The following is a 22,374-nucleotide window of genomic DNA, read 5'->3' on the forward strand; positions in this document are numbered from 1 at the left end:
GTCCTACAGGACAACATGACAGCCACTCTGGTCAGCTCCGGTCATACTAGTATAGTTATTGTGGAAGGTAAGTCCTAATGATGGCTATGATAATGTTGGGACCTTTGGAGTTGGTGAAGGGGCAGCCCAAGGCCAGCTGAGGAAATGGGAATGGTAGCAAGGTGGGGGGGGGGTGCTTTGTAGGACTATGAGGCCTAAAGGAATATCAAGGGGAGATCATCACTGGGAGAAAACAAGAGTCCCACTTCCATGGCAGCATCCTAATGTCAATTCTTAGTCAGTCAGTGATGGTCATTACCATGTTAGCTGTGCCACTGGCTACCACTCTGAGTGGTTTCCCTTCACTGAAAAAGGCCTTCCAGTTTCAACCAAACATTATGTTGGAGGCTGGTGACTGCAAGAACCCTCCCTCTCTCTAGGCTTTGGTGAGCTCCGAAGCCTCCCAGGCAGACAGCTTTGATTGTGCTTCTATTCAAGTGGCCTCCTGGCCTTAGTTGGTTCAGAAAGCAATTTAGTGGAAACAAAAGCAGTACCATCTGAAGGGAAAGCCTGGGGAATTATTATTCCTTTGCCAAGGCCACTAGCCCCTCTCAATGGGCCTCCCTTGAAACGAGGCCTTGCATCCAGTTGGGCTCCAATCGGGATTCCTGATTGTTTTCAATCCCATCTCCACACACACTTTGCCTGGTTTCCTTCTGTCTCCTTTAAATTTGCGATTACCAAGAATTCTTTTTGTTGCACCCGAATGCTAACTATTGTATTAAATTATTAAATATAAGTGTTTCTGAAATATTTTATCTTGACATGTATCTCTGGAGCCAAATGACCTCGGGCAGTGTTCATAATTAATTTCATTCAGGGAGGAGGGGGAAGCTGGCAAGAAGCTCCCTGCATGACCCTCTCCCATCCAAATGCAACCTACCCTGGGTCTGCCCACTGGCTCCTTTCTTCCTTCCTTCAGTCTCCAGACCACAAACCCTGCACATTTGCTATCATCCTAGCACGTGATCCCTGAGGAAGACTTTTGAAATCATCTAGTGCAGCCCTTGCATTTTTCACAAGCGGAAACAGATCTGAGGGAGAAATCACTTTCCCAGAACTCCCACAGCCAGTTTATAGCTTGTGTGCTTGAACTAGAACCCCAGATCTCCTGTTTCTGAACCCAGCATTTTTCCTTTTTTTCCCCCATTACACCAAGCTGTTTTTGAGTCAGCAAAGGCAGAGCGCCATTGTCTGGCCCCCTAGGTTTCTAGGTAATCTAGCCAATGCCTGACCTGCCCGGCAGAATACCTAGATAGGAGTATTTAAAGAAGAAGGAGGAGGAGGGATGAAGGACTGAAGGGGGAGTGGGGGAAGCTGTCTCTTAACATGAAAAAGCCCCTGAAACAAAGGGCTCCTTTTCCCCCCTTCCCCCACCATATTCTGAGAGAAAGAGAGATTAAGTTTGAGAAGTCACTTCCAATCAGAAAGCCACCATTTAATTACAACGCACAGGAAATTACAGAGTGAATGGCCAGGATGGTGATAAGGGACTGACACCGCTGGATGACAGGGCTGAAATCCGACCACTTCATCACAAAGCTACTTATCACAAGAGGCTGTCTGGAAGTCTGACAATCTGATTGTACTGTCAACTCAATTCATAATTAATATATTTATCAAATTAATTACTGAAAAAATCTCCCTGGCGCTTGCCGTAAAACAGTGCCTAAATTCATCGAAGGTTGGCTTCGTTTACTGCTAATAACAGTGCTGTCAGTTTAATGAGGGCAGGGAGCGGACCCTGTTTTGCCTGCCTGACAGACAAATTGCCCTCTTATAGAGAATGAGCCCGAGAATTTAAGAGAAGAAAAGAAATATGTCATTGTTGGGTGACAGCCACAATCGCAGCCTTGTCTCTGAAACTTAGCATCGATTCTAGCATACATGAAAGGAGGGTTGGGGATTCTTTTCGGCAGTTAAAGAAATACTTTATGAATTTCTGAGTGATCCCTTCATCAGGAGTTACTGGACAGTGTGGAGTTTTCAGCCATTTGGGGGGTTCTCCCCAAAGCTGGCTGAAGAGTAGTGTTCGATGAAATAAGGAGAAAGTTACCCCAGAGGACAGCGTGAGTGTGAAAAGAAACCTAGAGAATGGACTTGAATCAAGGGACTCAAGTGGCCTCATGGGAATTTGAGGGGTTGGGATCAGTTGATGTATGAGGGAAAAGCAATGTTTAATTGGGCTGTATTGTAGGAGAAGGAATCTTTGGTTCCTTTTGTTTGGATGGAATTTATGGTGAGGGGAAGAGTTGCGTGGTGTGGTGGAAAGAAGGATGGCTGAGGAGGAAGGAAACTTGGGCTTGAATCTCAACTCTAATCTTCAATGCCTTTGTGACCTTGGCTTTAATTACCAAGTCCTCAGTTTCCTCATGTGTACACAAAAGGGGAGAGACCTCGAAGACCTCAAAGATCCCTTCCAGCTTGAAGTCTGTGTTCATCTAGTCTCCTAACATTTTAGATCTCTTTTATGAATTTATATCCTAATTTGCACTATTGGAGTTAATTGTGTGTATTTCTTTCTCCCCGCTTCTAGATCATATTCTTTGAGGACAAGGCATGTTCTATTTTAGCTTCACATCCTCCCCATCCCCAGTGCCTAACATAGAGTATTACACATAAAAGGTGCCCAACAAATGTTGAATATTGTTGACTTCCAATAAAGGTCACTTAGAAATTAGACCAATTCTCTTATTTCACAGATGATCAAACTAAGGCCAGCAACGAAAGGTCCTATGAAGCTGTCAAAGTTTTAAGTAACTAAGGTCTATTATCCGACAACCAGCCTTGTCAAGTTCAGAGATGTTCAACACCAAAATGTCTTCTTTGTGATTTTTCCATTGTATTTCAAAGTATTTTTCCATTGTAATTCAAAGACCATCTGCTAATTTACAGAGGGATTTATAATCTACATCAGCAGGAGTGCCCAGATAGACAAAAATCACACCCTTGAAGTATGAAAAATTTAATGTTGCTGAATGAGTGAAAGAATGAATAAATCATAATATACATGAATATTTGCTACCATCTATAATAGAGTATTTATTACTATTATTATAATTACAAATTTAATATTCCATTGTTTATGATTCTAAGTTATGATCAGTTTCTTCTAGGACAAAAGGAAAATAGGCAAAGTTTTAGGTAAGGTGTTGGAACAGAAGACCTCTAATTAATTGATCAAATAGCATCTATTGTCTACTATGTGCCAGGAACTACAGTAGGCTTTAAGGGTAAAAAGACAAAAATGAGACTCTTCCTTGTCCTCAAGAAGCTGATATTCTATCAGTCATCTCTTTAAAGTCTAACATTCTATCAGAGGCAATGCAGGAGAAAGAAATCTGATTTTGAAGTCAAAGGACCTGAGTTCTACTCCCAAGCCCACTAGTTCTTACCTTTGTGTCCTTCAGCAAGTTATCATACCTTTCCAGGCTTCTGTGAAGAGAAGGAATGAGACTACAGTATCTCTGAGTTCCCTTAAGCCCTTCTATATTTCTGATTTGTCTTTCTGGCTTTCGGAAATCTTTTAAAGTCACCAACAATACTCTCAAAAAAACCTATGTATACTTCAAGGATGACAACAAATCAATTCAAAATAACACATATTTTCTAGGATTATTACTATTATATTTTCATCTTTCATGAGTATGAAAGTGGAACCACCCCATTTGGCCTCTAACACCTTAGAACATGGTTTTAAAGAAATAGAAATGGTGCTAATAAATCAAAATTAAGAGGAACAGCTGGACCAGAGTTAAGTACACAGAGATGAAATACATGCTAGAGCAGACATAGCTTTTCAAGCACTAAGGTAAGAAATTTTGAAGGATGTAAAAATCAGAGAGTATTTTAATCCCAAAAGATGAACAAGACATCAGCAACTATTGACTTCTATGCCTACCTTATCATATCAATAAAATCCTTATGAGAATGGTCTGTCCATGTATCAAGAGTATCTTTGAAGAGAAGAGGAGAGGAGAGGAGAGGAGAGATTTCCACAACTTTCTACAGCAGACCCCATTTTAACAGTCACTATTGACTGAAAGATGTGTAATAAATATTTAATTTAATTTTTAAAAGATCAATTTGCTAATTACAAAAAATGTATCTGATGTAGTAGATTAAAATATCACCTTAGAGGTTCTACTCTAATAAAATGTCTCACATAGAGATGTTACCTCTGAAGAGGTACAACTACAGTGATAACATTTTTAAAACAAACTCCAGTTATAAATATCAAACAAGATATAAGAGAGACATAGCCTTGCAAAAGTAATTGCCATTGTCCCTAAGGTGTTGTTCAGAGTTGATACTGCAAACAAAGTCCTGTAGAGATAGTGAATGATCTGTGTTTATTAATGGGCTGATGGCATCAAGTCCCAGGATACTATAGGATCACCTCAATGATATCAATACCCACTCAAGAGATGTAGGTCCAACAAAGTAGATGAAGAATGATTACTTCCTAGACCAGTATTTCTCAAATATTTTGGTCTCACAACCCTTTAGACTCTTAAAAATTTAGATTCTCCCCATACACAGAGCTTTTGTATATCTATCAATTTTTACCATATAAGAAATTAAAATGCCTTGGTATTATTATAAAAATAGTTTTGATGCTATGGATCCTCTGTAAGGTTCTAGGGGACCCTTAAGTTTCCCTAGATCATACTTTGAGAATGCTTGGCCTAGATTATATAACATGCAATTGGATGGCTAGCTCATTAAATTAATCTATAAATGTATGTATCTTGGGGAAAAATTGAAGATGGACAATGAGTTCAGTATAGAATTAAATAGAAGGCAAAGCACAGATGGGATTGCCTTTGGGAAATTATACAACTATTTTCAATTATTTCAAATAGTCCCCTGATACCCTCCCCCCCAAAAAAAAAGACCTCCCACAACTTTTTGTTTTGTTGTGGGGGTTTTTTGTTTGTTTGTTTGTTTGTTTTTGTGGGGCAATGAGGGTTAAGTGATTTGCCCAGGGTCACACAGCTAGTAAGTGTCAAGTGTTTGAGGTCAGATTTGAACTCAGGTCCTCCTGAATCCAGGGCCAGTGCTTTATCCACTGTGCCACCTAGCTGACCCCTTCCCGCAACTTTCTAATGTCAATATTCTCTATGACATAATTAGCTTTTCATTTTTATTTTTGTTCTGTTCCCTTTTCTCAGATACCTGAAAATGGACAGCCTCAATGTTTTAAAATATTTGTTATATTCAGCATGGTGGCATATTGATTAGAATATCAGACCTGGATTCAGGGAGATCTGGGTTTGATTTCTGCCTTTGACACCTAGAAGCAGAGTAACCAAATGTTTAACCTTCTTGAGCCTCAGGCAACTCTCAAGATTCATCCACTGAGTTACAGATGGTTACCATCTGCTTTGGTGAAGGGAATTACCACACCTAAATAAGAGCTCTTTGACATATTGATGAATTTTCATGATAATGCTATGTGGCTATGGATCATGGAACATCAAAATCTCAGAAGAACCAGCATTGTGGGAAGTTAGAAGGACAAGGCAGTGACATCAAATAGGTATAGTCTGTTGCATAGCATCAGTGATTTGTTCCCATGAAAGGACAGAAAAGATATCATCAAGGATCAGAAAAGTAGGGTGTCCAATCCTGAATCATAGATGAGGAATAAAAAACCAATAATGGTCCAAGTGTGGGACTAGTACTTGCTTTCCCTCCCCACCCCCATCTCACCTCTTCTCTTTTTCCTGGATCAAGTCTACCAACTCCTGTTTTTTATCTCTAATGTCTTTTAATTCTCTTCTTCCCCAGACCCAACTGTAGCCCTTCCCCACCTTGAACTTCACTACACTCCATGCCATTAAATTTTTCACTGTTCTCACCATACATTGCCTTTAACATCTTAGCCTTTATATTAACCAAAGTGAACATCACTTAAAGAAACACTCATTGAAAGAGCACTTGAATTTAAAGTCAGAGGAATTGGGTTTAAACTCTGTTGTGTGTGTGGCAAATCACTTAATCTTTCTAATTCAAACCCTAATTCAAATGAAGGAATTAGACTAGATGTAACTCTAAGGTCCCTTGAAGATCCAAATCCTATGTTTCAATGGTTGTAATGAGGAGCAGATGAGAAAATGTATATGAAGTGCTTTGTCACCATGAAGCAACATGTAAATGTTGTTGTTGTTATTATCATAAACAGGAAAACTATCTCTTTTAATAAGAGTAGATTGCAGGAGGTGGGGGGGGGCGCAACTAGGTGGCACAGTGGATAAAGCACTGGCCCTGGATTCAGGAGGACCTGAGTTCAAATCTGGCCTCAGACACTTGACACTTACTAGCTGTGTAACCTTGGGCAAGTCACTTAATGCTCATTGCCCCACAAAAACATAATAAAAATAATAATAATAATTAATAAGAGTAGATTGGGAAGGAGAAGTGCACAGATTTCCTCTGGAAGCCCTTAATCCCAGGTTGAAGGAAGTGAGGGATTTAATTAGGGGTAAGAATATTGCAGGGAAGACAGGTGACCCCTAAAGAAAAAAAAATGCAGCTTGTCAAACACATTGCCCATACAATAAATTCACTCTCTGCGGTGGGGGGTGGGAAGACCTCAGCTTCAATTCTGCTCCAGGGCTTCAGGGGCATGGCATGAAGAAGATACAGGGTTTGCAAATGACCACTGGAGTTTCCTTCAGAGGGATTGAGAAAGGACAGGAGGATGCAAGCGATCTTCAGCAAAGAATTTGGATAATTTATATGATGTTTAACTAGCTTTGAAACAGCCCGTTTTTCTTGTGCAGTGGCTGGGCTTCAATCAAACAGAGATGGTGGCTTGATGGCAACACCGGATGATTCCTTTGTAGAGGGGCAAGGCTATAAAGTTAATGCACCGACAAATCCACGCAGCACTGGCATTAAAACCTAATATGTGACAGAAAGAATATGCCCAACTCTGAGCCAGGAAACGGTTGACAAGATTAAGCAATCTTTGCAGATGAAAACCATTATGAATGAATGGGAATTATCCTCTTTTCCACAGAGACTAATGTTAAATAGGGTAAAGATGAGGAGGGATTATTTTCTTCATAAAAAGGATTGATTCCATATATGTCACTATTGTGATAAAGGAAAAAATAAAGTTATCCAAAGGGGATATGAGCAATTAACCCTTCAAGGACCAAAATGCTCTTCCAACAAAAGGACAAAAAGGAGGAAGGAAGGAAGGAAGGAAGGAAGGAAGGAAGGAAGGAAGGAAGGAAGGAAGGAAGGAAGGAAGGAAGGAAGGAAGGAAGGAAAGAGGGAAGGAGGGAGGGAGGTAGAAAAGGGGAAAAGGGAGGAAAGGTAAGAAGGAGGAAGGGAAGGAGAGAGGGAGGAAGGAAAGATGAGAGGAAAGGAAAGGAGAGAAGACAAGGGATAGGGAGGGAAAGAAGGGGTGGGAAGGGAATAGAGGTTTTCCTTTCTGAGCCTATCTATACACCAATCCATATAACATTAACTATGTTAATGATATGGACCTTATTTAATGCATAAAGAACATTTCCAAAATGAAAAAATCATAGAGATAAGAGACAAGAGAAATGGAAAAAAATAAAATCAGAAATCTTTTTTTAAATATCAAATATCTATAGTGTGGATGAAGAGGAAGAAGAAGAAGAAGAAGAAGAAGAAGAAGAAGAAGAATAGGAGGAGGAGGAAGAAGAAGAAGAAAAAACAATAGATTTATATAGTTCTTTAAGATTTGCAAAGAATTTTACATGCATTATCTCTTTGAAGGAAGGCATCAGTAACTCAGAATGGATATGACTTAAAGCCTCACATTTATTTAAAGAGGCAAACTTGAAAAATACCATATTATTGAAATAAAAAATATACAGAAAGAAACAGATAGAAGGGACCTCAGTGGCCAACTAGTCCTATCCTGAACAAAAATCCCTCCTGCCATGTAAGTGATCAGACATCCAGCCTTTGCTCAAAGACCTACAGAGAGAGAAAATCCACTGGCTTCTTGAAGTCCCTTACATCTTGAAATATTTGATTGGTACCATATCCTCCTGCAGCAATTCATTCCATTTTTGGAAAGTGTGGTCTTAAGTGCCTTTACCTCTTTATCACAGTCATCTGGACAATAACAAGTTTATCAATGTTCTTTCCAAAACATGGTTCTCAGAACTGAACCAAACACGCCTGATGAAGTCTGAGCAGAGCACAGTGGGACTTGCCCTAATCATTCAATGAATCATTATGCATTTTAAGAAGTACCTCAAAAAGGGGGAGAGGCAGCTAGGTGGCACAGTGGATAGAGCACCGGCCCTGGATTCAGGAGGACCTGAGTTCAAATCTAGCTTCAGACACTTGAAACTTATTACAAGTCACTTAACCCCAATTGCCTCACTAAAAAAAAAAAAAGTAGAAGTACCTCCATTAGGCTAGCTGCTAGGTGCTAGGGAAACACATACAATGGATAAAAAATATTTACTCTTTAGAGATATGTATTCTCAATATTATTCTTCCTTTAATGTAAACTAAGATTCTATTAGCTATTGGGGGCTACCAAATCACACTATTGACTCATATTGAGCTTGCAGTGCATTTTAACATCTATATCCTTTTTTTTCTTTTTCTTTCTTTCTTTCTTTTTTTTTTTTGCAGGGCAATGAGGGTTAAGTGTTTTGCCCAAGGTCACACAGCTAGTAAGTGTCAAGTGTCTGAGGCCGGATTTGAACTCAGGTCCTCCTGAATCCAGGGCCGGTGCTTTATCCACTGCGTCACCTAGCTGTCCATGTATATCCTTTTAACAGAAAATGCTGTCCATCCATGACTGTCCTATTTTGTCCTTATGAAGTGGATTTTTTAATCCATTTGAAATTTTACATTTATCACTATTAATTTGCATCTTATTAAAGTCAGCCAAAATTCTAGCCCACTGAGCCCATATTTGGATAACTTATGATCTCTCCTAACTTTGTGTCACATAAAAATTTGACAAGCATGCTATTTATGCCTTTATCTAGATTATTGGTAAAAATTTCAAACAGGACAGAGCTAAGCATAGAACCCTAGGATACTTACCTGGAGAATTCCAAGATTAAATGGGATAATAATAATAATAACTATTGTACTTTAAATTTTATAAAGTACTTTACAAATATTATTTCATGATCCTCACAGCAACCCTGGGAGGTAGGTGCTATTATTATCTCCATTTTCCAGATGAGGAAACTAAGGCAGAAGTTGTTACCTGTCCAGGATCACACAGTTAGGAAGTATCTGAAGTAACATTTGAATTTATATCTCCCTGACTCCAGGTTTAATATTCTATCCACTACATGCCATTAATGATTGATTACTCATTGAATCCAGTCCTTCATCAAGTGGTAAATACACTTGAATATACTATCATCTAGCCCACATCTCTACATCTCATCCATAAAAATAGCATGAGAGACTCTGCTAATTGCTTTGCTGGTAAACAGAGAAGCAATGAGAAGTTCCCCTTAGTCTCTAAGGAAATAAAAGATAGGAAATGAATTTAGGAAGAAAGATCTTCATCATGGTCATTGCAATAACCATCATTACCCACAACCTCCACCATTACCAACACAATAACTATAGTTAGTAATAGTCATCATTCTCATTCTCATGCTTTCCTCACAATAGTTCTATGGCATAGGCAGCATCAGTATTGCTATTCCCATGTAAGAGATGATGGAATAGATAGAGAGGTGAAGTAACTGATACATGGCCATACTACTCAAGGAAGTATTCAAATCCTGGTCTTCTGATTCCATCTTCTAGACATGCTACATGTAATAAAGAAAGCTACATGCAGCATGTAGCTCTCCTCATTACCTCTACTACCACTACCATCAGTGGGACCACTATGATCTTTACCACTACTATTTAATAATGGTGTTACTCCTTTAAATATGTTATGGATGTATCATTTCAGATGGTTATGATCCATCTATAACTCAGTAGATGGTCATCAGAATCATTGTGGTTGAAAAATTAATCACCCTGTGGCTCCTGTGGTAATTATCAATCAATCAAAAAGCATTTCTTAAGTCCTTACAATGTGCCAAGCATTGTGCAAAGTCTTGGGGGTACAATGAAAAGGGTGCCCTCAATGATCTTATATTCTAATGTAAGCTATTTGGATTATCTACAGATGGATGTATCTGTACAGGATAAATATAAAGTAGCTTGTAAAGGGAATGGGACTGCTGGCTGTGGGGCTCAGGGAAGGTCTCTTATAGAAGGTGGCACTTAAATTGAATCTTGAAGGAAACTGGGCATTCTAAGAGGCAGAGGTAAGGAGGGAGAGCATTGTTGACAGGGGGCACAGCCAGTGTAAAAGCACAGAGATGAGAGAGGGAGTATTCTGTGTGAGGACCTGCAAATAAACCAGGAAGATTAGATTGTTGCTCACTAAAATCCAATTCAGTGCAAGTCATGACATCACCCCTATGTCATGGTCCTCTTCTGGAAGGACAGACAAAAACAGGATTGTCTACTGCAGAAAGGTATAATGTTCAAGACTAAAAAGATAGTTTCTGCCACATTAGCTGGACTAAATCATTACCATACCCATGGACCCTTTTGGCAGTCTGGTGAAGGCTATGGACTCCATCTTGGAATCATATTTTTAAATAATTGAAGGAAATGCTCAGTTGGAGGTTAGTAGAAATAAAGATGTATTTTTTTCATATCATATCTAAGTTCACAATTCCCTGAAATCTATCTGTGGGCTCCAGGTTAAGTACTCATAAGTTTAGGGGAAGCACTCTACTCTTTCCTGCAGTGTTTCTCACTATGTGAGTCTCCCTTGAATTCTCTTTACTTATTACTTGATCATTCATATTATGAGATATATTATAAGATGCCTCTTCCTAAAACATCAAAAGGAAAGGGGAAAGGACAAGGTGTTTTATGCAGCACTTTTACCAAGGAGGCAGATAGTTGTAATCTCAATTACAAGTATGTACTAAATATATTATATAACCCTTCAAAAAGTTATATCTTTAGGGGCAACTAAATGGCACAGTGGATAAAGCACCGGCCCTGGATTAAGGACGACCTGAGTTCAAATCTGGCCTCAGACACTTAACAATTACTAGCTGTGTGACCCTGGGCAAGTCACTTAACACCAATTGCCTTACCAAAAAAACAAAAAACAAACAAAAAGTTATATCTTTAGAACTGTTGTTGTTCAGTCATTTTCAGTTGTGTCCATTCTCTTCGTGACACCATTTGGGGTTTTGTTGGTAAAGATACTGGAATGGTTTGCCATTTCCTTCCCAACTCATTTTGCAGATGAGGAAACTGAGACCAACAGGGTTAAGTGACTTGCCCAGGGTCACACAGTTAGGAAGTGTCTGAGGCTAGATTTGAACTCAGGAAAATGTCTTCTTGACTTCAGAAGCAACACTTTATGTACCATGGCGCCACCTACCTGCCACATATCCTTAAAAATATTACAAACTTCATTCTTTCCTAAAAGGTTACCCACTTCTTATCTTGTATTTAATCAAGGCAAGGAAGTATAGTACAGTAGAAGGAGCAATGGATTTGGAGTCAGAAGACTGCAGTTTGAATTCCAGTTTTCCACTTTCAAAAAATCACCTCACTACTGGGTCTCAGTTGCCTCATCTGTAAAATGAGGGGGTACACCAAATGCTTTATTTCTATGGTTCTTTGTCTATCTAAATCCTAATGATTCTATGAAACTGCAACAGCTACAACTATGAACTAAGGTTTTGGTCAAGGATGTCTACATCCCATCAAAGGAGCACATATTATTAAGTTCTATCTAGTTCTGACATACAAAAAATAAAGAGGAGGAGGAGGAGACAACAATGATAATAACAATGATGATGGGTTAAGAAATTACTATTAACTAAAATATAATAGATCAATGATTTGGAACAGAGACTTCTCTGGTGTTCAGGAAAGTTAAACGATTGATCCATGGTCACACATTTTGTTGTTTTTTGGGTTTTGTTTTGTTTTGTTTTTTGTTTGTTTGTTTTTTGCCAGACAATGAGGGTTAAGTGACTTGCCCAGGGTCACACAGCTAATAAGTGTCAACTGTCTGAGGTCAAATTTGAACTCGTCCTCCTGAATCCAGGGCCAGTGCTTTATCCACTGTGCCACCTAGCTGCCCCTGGTCACACATTTTGTAAGTGGAGATCGGATTCAAACCCAGATCATCCCAACTCTAAATCCGGCATTTTATCCAGTATGGACCAATTAATAAGCAATGGTCAGAGAGGACCAAAGAACAGCTATCATAAAGCTTAAGAAGGTCAGAGAAACACCAAAATGTGGCACCCCTAATTCTTTAAAGCTGGCTTGTGATAATAAGGGAGAATTTATTTCATCACATGTTCTAGGCAGTCATTTTGCAGGAGAAAAAAGAATAGGCCAGATCAGCAGCATCTATTGCCTCCAATGAAATCAATTCATTGGGCTCTGCAAGCTTCCTGAAAGGGGGCATATGTGGACACAAGCTTAATTAGCAAAAATCAGGAGCAGAAATCACATGGGCTTTCAGAAAATAGAGTTTCATTATTTGTACATCACTGTCACATTAATTTAATTAATATCTCCATTATGTCTCTGCCCCACCCCCCCAACTCTTTATCGACTCAAATCTAAAACAATAGAATTCTGATGTGTGCATTTGTGTATGTATTATAATCAGGGAAGATGACACTAGAAATTGGTAACTTGTTAGAATCTAATTGGATGGATCTGCAGCTTTCCCTATCTTCAAAATGATGATCGTTCAAAAGTAACTGGAGAAGGGAGAACAAAACCCAAGAGTTTTCCAGCCCTTAGTTGGATAACTAATATCCAGGATATTAACGACTTCCCTGCACAAACTGTAATATTTCAAAAGCTCATTGGAGGCTGCACATCTTGCTCATGAATAGGTACAAAGAATGCTGGATTTGGAATCAGAGGACCTGGGTTCAGATCCTATCTTTGTCATTTACCTCCTGTATTCATATAGTTAACTAACTTTCCCAGGGTCACACAGCTAGTAAGCATCTGAGGCTGAATTTGCATTAAGGTCTTCCTGACTCCAGGCCTGATGCTCTACCCTCTGCACCACCTCACTGCTTCACCAGTCACCATATTTTACATACTTTAACTTCAAATAATATGAATTCAAATACACAATTATTTCATAGGATTCATTATTTGTACTGATCAGAACCTAGTTATATTTACCTACTTGATAGGACCTGTCAGAATTTGTGCTCCCCAGCAGGGCCTTTGAGAACGTAGAAAACATCATGATGACAAAAGGAGGCGCTTAGACTAGGGATACAGTTTGATCAAGTGAGAACTAGATTCGGATTCTAAGGGCCTGGGTTTGAATCCTGATCCTACCTTTGGGACCGTGGGCAAGTCACATAACCACTCTGATACTCAGTTTTCTCACATGTAAAAATGAAGCAATTGTACTAAACCTTTAAGCTCTCAGCTATGATCACCTGACTTTCATGGAAAACCTGCAAACAATAGGTGCTTAATAAATTATTAAGCATTAGACTGCATTAACAAGCATAAGGGAGTACCTTTTATAATTATCCTGAATAAGGCACTAGGCTGAAGGCTTATGCTCCAGATTAGTCTGGAATGGCAAGCCCAACAAGCCTAGACAACTCATTGGTTGAAGAGGCAGCCTGCCCCTTAACCTAACAGGGATCATACTCCTTAGGCAATAGTTTTTGATGGTTACAAGGCACGAATTACCTAGTTTGACTCTTCTAGCAAACTCCCAAAATAGGTGAGTCAAGAATTCCTCTATTATCTCTGGCGTTCAGATAAGGAGATAGAGAATTAAGAGTCTAAGTTCCCAAGGTCCCACAGCATGTAAGTAGCAAGCCTTCCAACTTCCAGTCTAGCATTCTTTCTATTGAATTACTTCTCCAGTACAGCTGAGCAAATCATGATGGGTAAGTGCCTGAACCATCACTGCAGCCAAACTCCCAGCACTAGTGTTCATGAGTTAGGAAAGAACACCTTTGAGAATCCAGAAAGATGAGGCAACACCTCCAAGGAAAGTCATCAAAAGAATGATCACTAAGCTTTTACCAGGTGTTTATTGTGTACAAAGCACAGGAGCATGAGGAGGGTCACCTGGAGCCTGATGTCAGAGTAACCTAAATCATCTACTGAAGACTGGGAAATAACAAAACAACAAGTGGACATCTCAGCCTGATTTTTATTTTTCTTAATGTTTTTACATTTTAAATTTGAATTGACCTCCTTTCTTTTTCTACTCAGCAAGCCAACCCTTATTTAAAAAAAATTCAAAGGAAGAAAAATAAAATGGTTAAGCAAAACCAAACAACCCATCAAATAAGATCAGACATATTTTATTAATATCTTATTCAAAACCACAGGCCATAAAAATGTAAAAAAAAAAGCCTGAATTATGAATGGTAGAGTTGGAGTGGTTTTTACTTTGTATCTAACCCAATCCCTCCCTTTCACAGAAGAGGAAACTGAGGCTACAAGAAGTAAAGTGACTCATTTAAGGTCACACACTAGTAAAGTACAGAACCTGAATTCAAACCCAGGTCTTCTGACACCAAGTCCACTGCCTTTTTCATCTCATGCTCTTTCTTCTTGCAGACTATGAAAATTCTGAATATTATAGTGAACAGAGCCCTGGTCTAGAAGTCAGGAGATCTGAGGTCTTGTTCCAATTCTACCATCAAGTCCCTAAATGGCCTTTAGCAGGGTTAGACTTGATCATCTTTAAGGTCCCTTCCAACTCTGAAAATCTGTGATTTTATGTTTGAGTGCATCCCATTCTTAGGGTTTTGTGGCTCTACCCAAAACAACCTGGAAATCATCTGTCCCTATTCCTCTCCTGGTATGACTGTCCCTGAAGTTAAACTGAACTATCCTATGTGCCACATCACACTTCTACCTTTACCATTGTACCTAAGTGAAAGATTTCTAAAAATTAGACAAGAATACTAAGGAATATAGTTTTAGAGTAAGAAACTATGTTTTTGCCTACCAAAGGAGATAAATGGAATGTAATTCCATTGTCTAGTAGGTAGGTGGAATCCCACATGAAAATTCTAGGACATTAATTTCAAATATCTTACACACATTTTTTATTTATAACTGCTTACATTCTTGCCCCTTCCAATGTCAAGGGCTAAAAGCTGTACCCAGAAAACATGGCCAGCCCTAGTGCATCATTCCCAATCAACAAAAATGATCTGATTAGCATATGCAGGAATTTCAAAAAACCTGGAATCAGATATCTTCCTATTAGATTTATTTAACTTGCCTAACAATGCTCTTGGGGGAAATGTTGCAATGAGGTTAGGAAATGAGAGTTAGGACCCACAAATTAAGTGGGACAGCCACTTAACATTTGAGCTTCAGTTGGACTGTGCATACCACATGTCATTTGGACCTCATGCAGCAGATGGGAAGAAAATAAATCAGGGGGAAAAACTCCCAGGAGGAAAAAAAAAGTGGAATGCAAGAGGGATAGGTGATCCTTTGAATAGCAAAATTGGGGGAACTATACGATAGAAGCATTCCAAATTCTGATTTACAAAAGTAGACATTTTAAATTGCATGGCCATCGCACACAATCAGAAAATATCCTCTTACTTCCCAGTGTGTTATTTTAAATGTAATAAAGTTTTTCCCCTCTGAAGAAGTGCAGATATTTTAGATAGTGAAACACACCATAGCCAATGAGTAAGGTAACTGGGTTCTCATTCCAGATATGCCACTAACCAGGTATAAGAAACAAATCAAGACACATCCTAAACAAATAGCATTTTGTCCCACCCCTCCTTCCCCACTATTTCCCTCCCTCCCTCTCTCTGACAGCATCTATCCCCTTCTTCTGTGTCCTTCATGACCCCCTAACCTTTCATCTAACATTCCTATCCTCAACTCCCAGCCTCTTCTTTCATCTAAGATGGTACTTGACCAGCCTTGATCTAGTTATCAGAAGACATGACTTCTAAACCCAGCTCTGCAACCAACTAACTAGCTGTGAGGCTTTGAAGGAGTTAAACTATATCTATATCTATATCTATATCTATATCTATATCTATATCTATATCTATATCTATATCTATATCTATATCTATATCTATATCTATATCTATATCTATATCTATATCTATATCTATATCTATATCTATATCTATATCTATATCTATATCTATATCTATATCTATATCTATATCTACTCTTTCAGATCCCTTTCAGCTTTATGCCCTTTTTTGCTGATATCTTTGAGTCTCGGTTTCTCCATATTCCAATGTGGACCCCACAATAAGGCTCTCACATTTAAAGAAATCTTATGATTAAAGCATTAAATTATTTTTGGTAGAAAGAAATATGGGTAAGAGACTATGTGTTTGTTAGATGATTGGAATGATACTAAGGAGAATTGAACAACACAAAAAGACTTTCTAATTACTTTTTGGGTTTTTTGGTAAGGCAATTGGGGTCAAGTGACTTGCCCAGGGTCACACAGCTAGTAAGTGTTAAGTGTCTGAGGCCAGATTTGAACTCAGGTACTCCTGAATCCAGGGCTGGTGCTCCATCCACTGCACCACCTAGCTGCCCCCCTAATTACTTTTAAACATAGGTTCATGGAACTCTTGTGGTAGCGAATTAGTCAGTCAATTAACAAATATTTATTAAACATTAATTATGTGGCAGATACTGCTAGGCACTAGACATATGAAGATAAATCTAAAATAATGTCTGCCCTCTAAGAACTTCTATTCTTACATGGGGATAACAGGTATACCTGTAACTATAAAGAAAGTAGATATGAAAATTAATACAAATGAAAAACTGAAAATAAAGTGGCTACACATCTATTATGTAATATTTGAATAGTTTTTATAATTATGTTGCTGGCTTATCATCCATTTTGTTGTTGTTGTTCAGTTGTTTCAGTCATGTCTGACTGCTTGTGACCACATTTGGGATTTTCTTGGCAAAGATCCTGGAATGGTTTGTCAATTCCTTTTCCAGCTCATGTTACAAATGAGGAACTGAGGCAAATGGTGTTAAATGACTTGCACAGAGTCACATGGGCTAGTAAGTGTCTGAGGCTGGATTTCAACTCAGGAGATGAGACTTCCTGACTCCAGGCCCAGCACTCTATCCACTGTGCTATGTAGTTACCCACTTATCCATTTATTCCGCCTAATTGTGGGTGTTTTGTCCTAGGTTCTTTTCTCTTCTCCCTCTCCATTCTCTCTCTTTGTAATCTTATCAACTCCCACAAGCTTAACTGTCAAATGTATTGAAATGCTCATAGGCATATAAACCCAGACCCAGTGTATTCTTTGAGGTTCAGGACTACATCACCAATTGCCAAATGGACATTTTAAATTGGATGTTGATGTCACAGAGACATCTTAAACTCAACATGTCCAAAAAGTGAAGTCATTATCTTTAATAATAATCAAATTATTATTTATTTAACCTGTTAAATTCTACTCTTTTCCAAACTTTTCTATTTCTGTCAAAGGGATCACTATCCTTCCAGTCTCCCAAGTTCATAACCTTGGTTGCGTCACTCTCCTTTATCCTGCACAACCAATCAGTAGCCAAATCTTTCCATTTCTACCTTCACAACATCTCACTTATTCTGTGCACTCACACAGCCACTACCTTAGTACAGGTCTCCTTCTATCCTCTGAAATCTATCCATATGGCTTTTTTTCTTTTCTTAGATACAACTTCATCTCCTATCTCCATACCTTTGCATTACCTGTCTCATGGCTGTAGAATGAACTCCCTCCTCATCCCTGTCACAGAGAGCCCCCCTTTTTCTTTAATATATAGTTCAAGTACTGTCTTCTGTATGATTCCTTTCCTTATTCCTCCAAATGATACTGCCCTTCCTCCCAAACTACCTTGTATTTAATTAGTTTGTAGATATTTGTATTTATCAACTTAATATTTATGCTTTATACATTTTTATATCTGCTTGCTTTCTCCCTCTTCACCCCTGACAGAATGTAAGCTACTTTCCATATTATTTCAATTTTTGTAGTTCTGTCCCCAGTGATTGGCACATAATAAGTACTTCATACATATTTGTAAAAAGGGAACATTTCCCCTCAAGAAACAATGAAGATGAGGAATTTAAAGAAACATGGCGGGGGGGGGCGGCTAGGTGGCACAGTGGATAAAGCACTGGCCTAGGATTCAGGAGTTCCTGAGTTCGGATCTGGCCTCAGACACTTGACACTTGCTGGTTGTGTGACCCTGGGCAAGTCACTTAACCTCCACTGCCCCACCAAAAAAAAAAAAAAAAGAAACATGGGGAGACTTGTATGAACTGATTCAGTATGAAACAAATAGAACCGGGAGAACTAGATACATAATAGCAATAATAAGGTGAATAAAAAGGCACCAGGACTCAGAATAAATGTAATGACTGATATTGAATGCAAAGGTCAGATGCTGCTGCTGTTGACTATGCCAGACAAAGGCAACAGTTACTATATTTGTTGATTTTGTTTGTTTTTCTTTGTTACAGAAGGCTTTGGGTTGTTTGTTTTTTTAATTTTGAGGGAACTGGAGGTCAATGAGGAAGAGATATTTAGGGAAAGATTGTGATGTTAAAAGAAGAAGTAATAAAAATTGCTTTAAAATTTAAAAAGAAAGAAGTGCAGGGAGGAAATCGTGATAGGGAATTACAAATTAAAAGTTCAGATTCTAATACAATGTGTAATTGAGTCTAGTAGCTTTAGATGGTATTCTGCTGCTAATGAATACAGGAGATAAAATTGTGACCATTATGCTATTCAGCATTTTGAATTTTTTTTAAAAAGAGAGGGAAATTTAATGAGATTAAATTAAAGGAACAATAAAGATGCTATAGTTTGATAATTGCTTATAACCTTACACAAATAAAAATAATTCTTTCACAAACAACCATGAGAATTATAAAAGATTAATCTTGAAAATAAGGAATATATTCCTTAAATACATTCCATAAATCAGAGACTCATCTAAGGAAAGGAATTTCTTCGGTCAGACTAAAACTCATGCCTTTTTATTCCATCTCTGAATTTGTTATCTCATGTAATAAAATTCCTCTGAAGCAAGTAAGTTCTTTTGAAGGTTCTTCATGAATAAAAAAATGAACTTGCATCTTATATTTGTTTTAGAACAAAGGAAACCTGGGATGTGAAGGATTAACTGGGGTTGAGTTGGAAAGATTATGGTTTCAGAGGACAGTAGGAGGCAGCAGAGAGGTGTGTATGTGGTTACCAGTGTGTGGAGGGCAGGCTAAAGGGTCACAGCTGGAGAAGCTGTAGGATTGATGAAGAAAGTGACTTTCTGAGCAAGCAGAGGTGAAAAGGATTGTAGGTCCTGATTTGACTGAAACAGCGGTTTGTATTGGCTGGAAAGGAAGCCTAAGCCAAAAAAGAAGGGGGCGAATAAAAAAGAAATAGATCAGAAACACTCCCAATACCAAGAATTACTCTGGCAGGAGAGCTTTGTGAGGGCAGCTAGGTGGTGAAGTAGATAAAGCACCAGTCCTGGATTCAGGAGGATCCCTAGTTTAAATTCGACCTCAGTCATTTGACACTAGCTGTGTGACCCTGGGAAAGTCACTGAACCCTCATTGCCCCACAAAAAAAAAAAAAAAAAAAAAGGAGATCTTTGTGTAACATGGAGAAGGGAAAAATGCCGAAGAGGAAATTCCAAGTGAGGAGTAATTAGGAAGGGAGAGATGGGGGAACCATTTTGCCAAGCAATATTCCAAGAAACACAGGTTCTATAGAATGGGCATCTTTGGACATGGTATTACTTCTTACAGTATTAACTGAGCTAGAGAAACACTGGATGTAGATTCCAAAGGCCTGGGTCCACTCAGTTTTGTCACTTACTAGCTGGGTAGCTTTGGACAGGGCTAAAACTAGGGAAGGTTGACCAAAGTTTTGTTCCATGGTGCCAAAATTGGGAGGATGTGTTTCTAGAGATTCACACACACACACACACACACACACATTTTTTGCCTCACATTCCTCCCCCAACCTGTACTACATAGCATGACCATTTTCCTTTGTCCTGCCCACGGTGGCCACCCCAAGGGTCCTGTTGTCATGGCACTTTTCTCCTAGGGACTTCCTTCTGCCCTAACTTCATAGGAGCATAAGCCAGGTTCACTTTGGAATGAACTACACCTCCTTTCTTGGAATGACATCTGTCATTTCAACATTTGTAACATCTCTTCTGGGCAGTTAGTAGAGCTCTGGATAGACCACCAGGCCTGGAGTCAGTACCACTTTACTTCAAATCCAGCCTCAGACACTTACTAGCAATGTGACCATGGAAAAGTCACTTAACCTTGTTTGCCTCAATTTTCTCATCTGTAAAATGAGCTGGAGAAGGAAATGGCAAACTAGTATCTTGACCCAAAACAGGGTCAAGAAGAGTCAAACCCCACTGAAATAGCTAAACAACAAAAATGTCTCTTGTAGATGCCCACTTCTCTCCTCTGACACTACTACCACTTTAAGTCAAGTCCTCATCATCTCACACCTAGGTTATTGAAGTAGCCTGCTGCTTGATCTACTCAATTCAATAAGCACTTATTAAGCACCTACTATGTGCCAGACACTATGCAAAACAATGGGGATACATATAAGAAAAAGAAAGATAGTCCCTGTACTCAAAGATCTTACAATCTACTGGGGGAAGACAGCACATAAAAGGAAGCTGAAAGCAAGAGTGGAAGTGGCAAAGGGTACCCAGTGTGGAGGCATAATATCATAATTTGTGGAGTCTAAACCAAGGAGTTGCACTGATGGAAAATGGAGAGCTGCCTGGAAAGTTCTGATTCCAGAGGCAGCTAGGTGGCACAGTGCATAGAGCACTGGCCCTGGATTCAGGAGGACCGGAGTTCAGATCGGGCCTCAGACACTCGACACTTAACTAGCTGTGTGACCATGGGCAAGTCACTTAACCCTCATTGCCCTGCCCCCCCACAAAAAAAAGTTCTGATTCCTGCTTCAAGTCTCTCCCCACTTCATTCACCCTACACTTAGCTGTCAAATTGACCTTCCTGAAGCACAAGTTTGACCTTATCACCTTATCAATTTATCACCCTTGTATTCAATCAACTCCAGGCTGTCCATTGACACCTGCATTAAATATAGGATCTTCTTGTTGTTGTTATTGTTTTGTTTGGGGGTTTCGTATGGTTGGTTGGTTTGTTTGTTTGGTTTGGTTTTTAAAGCTCTCCAGAGCCTGGCCCTTTCCTACCTTTCCAATCTTCTTACTCCTTTCACCTCCCATCCCCCACATTCTCTGAGATCCAGTGACACTGGCCTCCCTTGCTATTTCTCACTCTACACACAGCATCTCCTGACTGGGCATTTTCATTTGCTGTCTCCTCCATACCTAGAAGTCTCTCATGCCTACCTCCTCCCTAGCTTCCCTGGGTTCCTTCAAGCCTCAGCTAAAATCCCATTTTCTGTAAGAAGCCTTCCCTGATTCTCTGTCACATAACACTAGTGCCTTCCTTCTGTTGATTATCTCCAAATGAAGCTGTATGTAGCACGTCTGTACATAGTTACAGGCATATTTTCTCCCCCATCAGCCTGTAAGCTCCCTGAGGGCAGAAGCTGTCATTACCTTTCTTTGTATCCCCAGCAATTGGCACAGTGCTTGGCACATAATAGGCACTTAATAAATGCTTCTTGACTCTGCAGTTGGACTAAACTGTCCTCTGTGCTTTCTCTGTCCTCCTGTTCTATTTAGGTTAAAAAAGAAATCTGGGGGCAGCGAGGTGGCTCAGTGGATAGAGCACTGGTCCTGGATTCAAGAGGACCTGAGTTCAAATCTGGCCTCAGACACTTAACAATTACTAGCTGTGTGACGCTGGGCAAGTCACTTAACCCCAATTGCCTCATCAAAAAAAAAAGAAAAGAAAAGAAAAAGAAATCTGGTTATAGCTCTATCTCAGGTCATCTCTGTCTTCATCTGTACTATGGGGTGGTCAGACTAGATGGTCCCTAAAGTCTATTTATGCCTCTCAATACTTTGATAAATCCTCCCTAGGAACAATCCTACATAGGGAACAATCAAGGCATATCCAAGAGGCCATTCTAAAAAGCCTGACTTTTAGCCAGTTTAGTGAAATGGACAGGGGGTTTCCATGCCAAGATTGAGAGCCAAGGTCCTGGACAGAAGTAAGGAATTTCCTCACCCTGCTTTTGCAGGGTCCAAACTATCTCCTACTATCCCAAGGGAAGTCTTTAAGTTCACAAGAAACTCTCCAAAGCAAATTAATTTCCATTTTTAAAA

Source organism: Dromiciops gliroides, chromosome 2, assembly GCF_019393635.1.
Source record: "Dromiciops gliroides isolate mDroGli1 chromosome 2, mDroGli1.pri, whole genome shotgun sequence".
In the NCBI taxonomy this organism is placed as follows: Eukaryota; Metazoa; Chordata; class Mammalia; order Microbiotheria; family Microbiotheriidae; genus Dromiciops; species Dromiciops gliroides.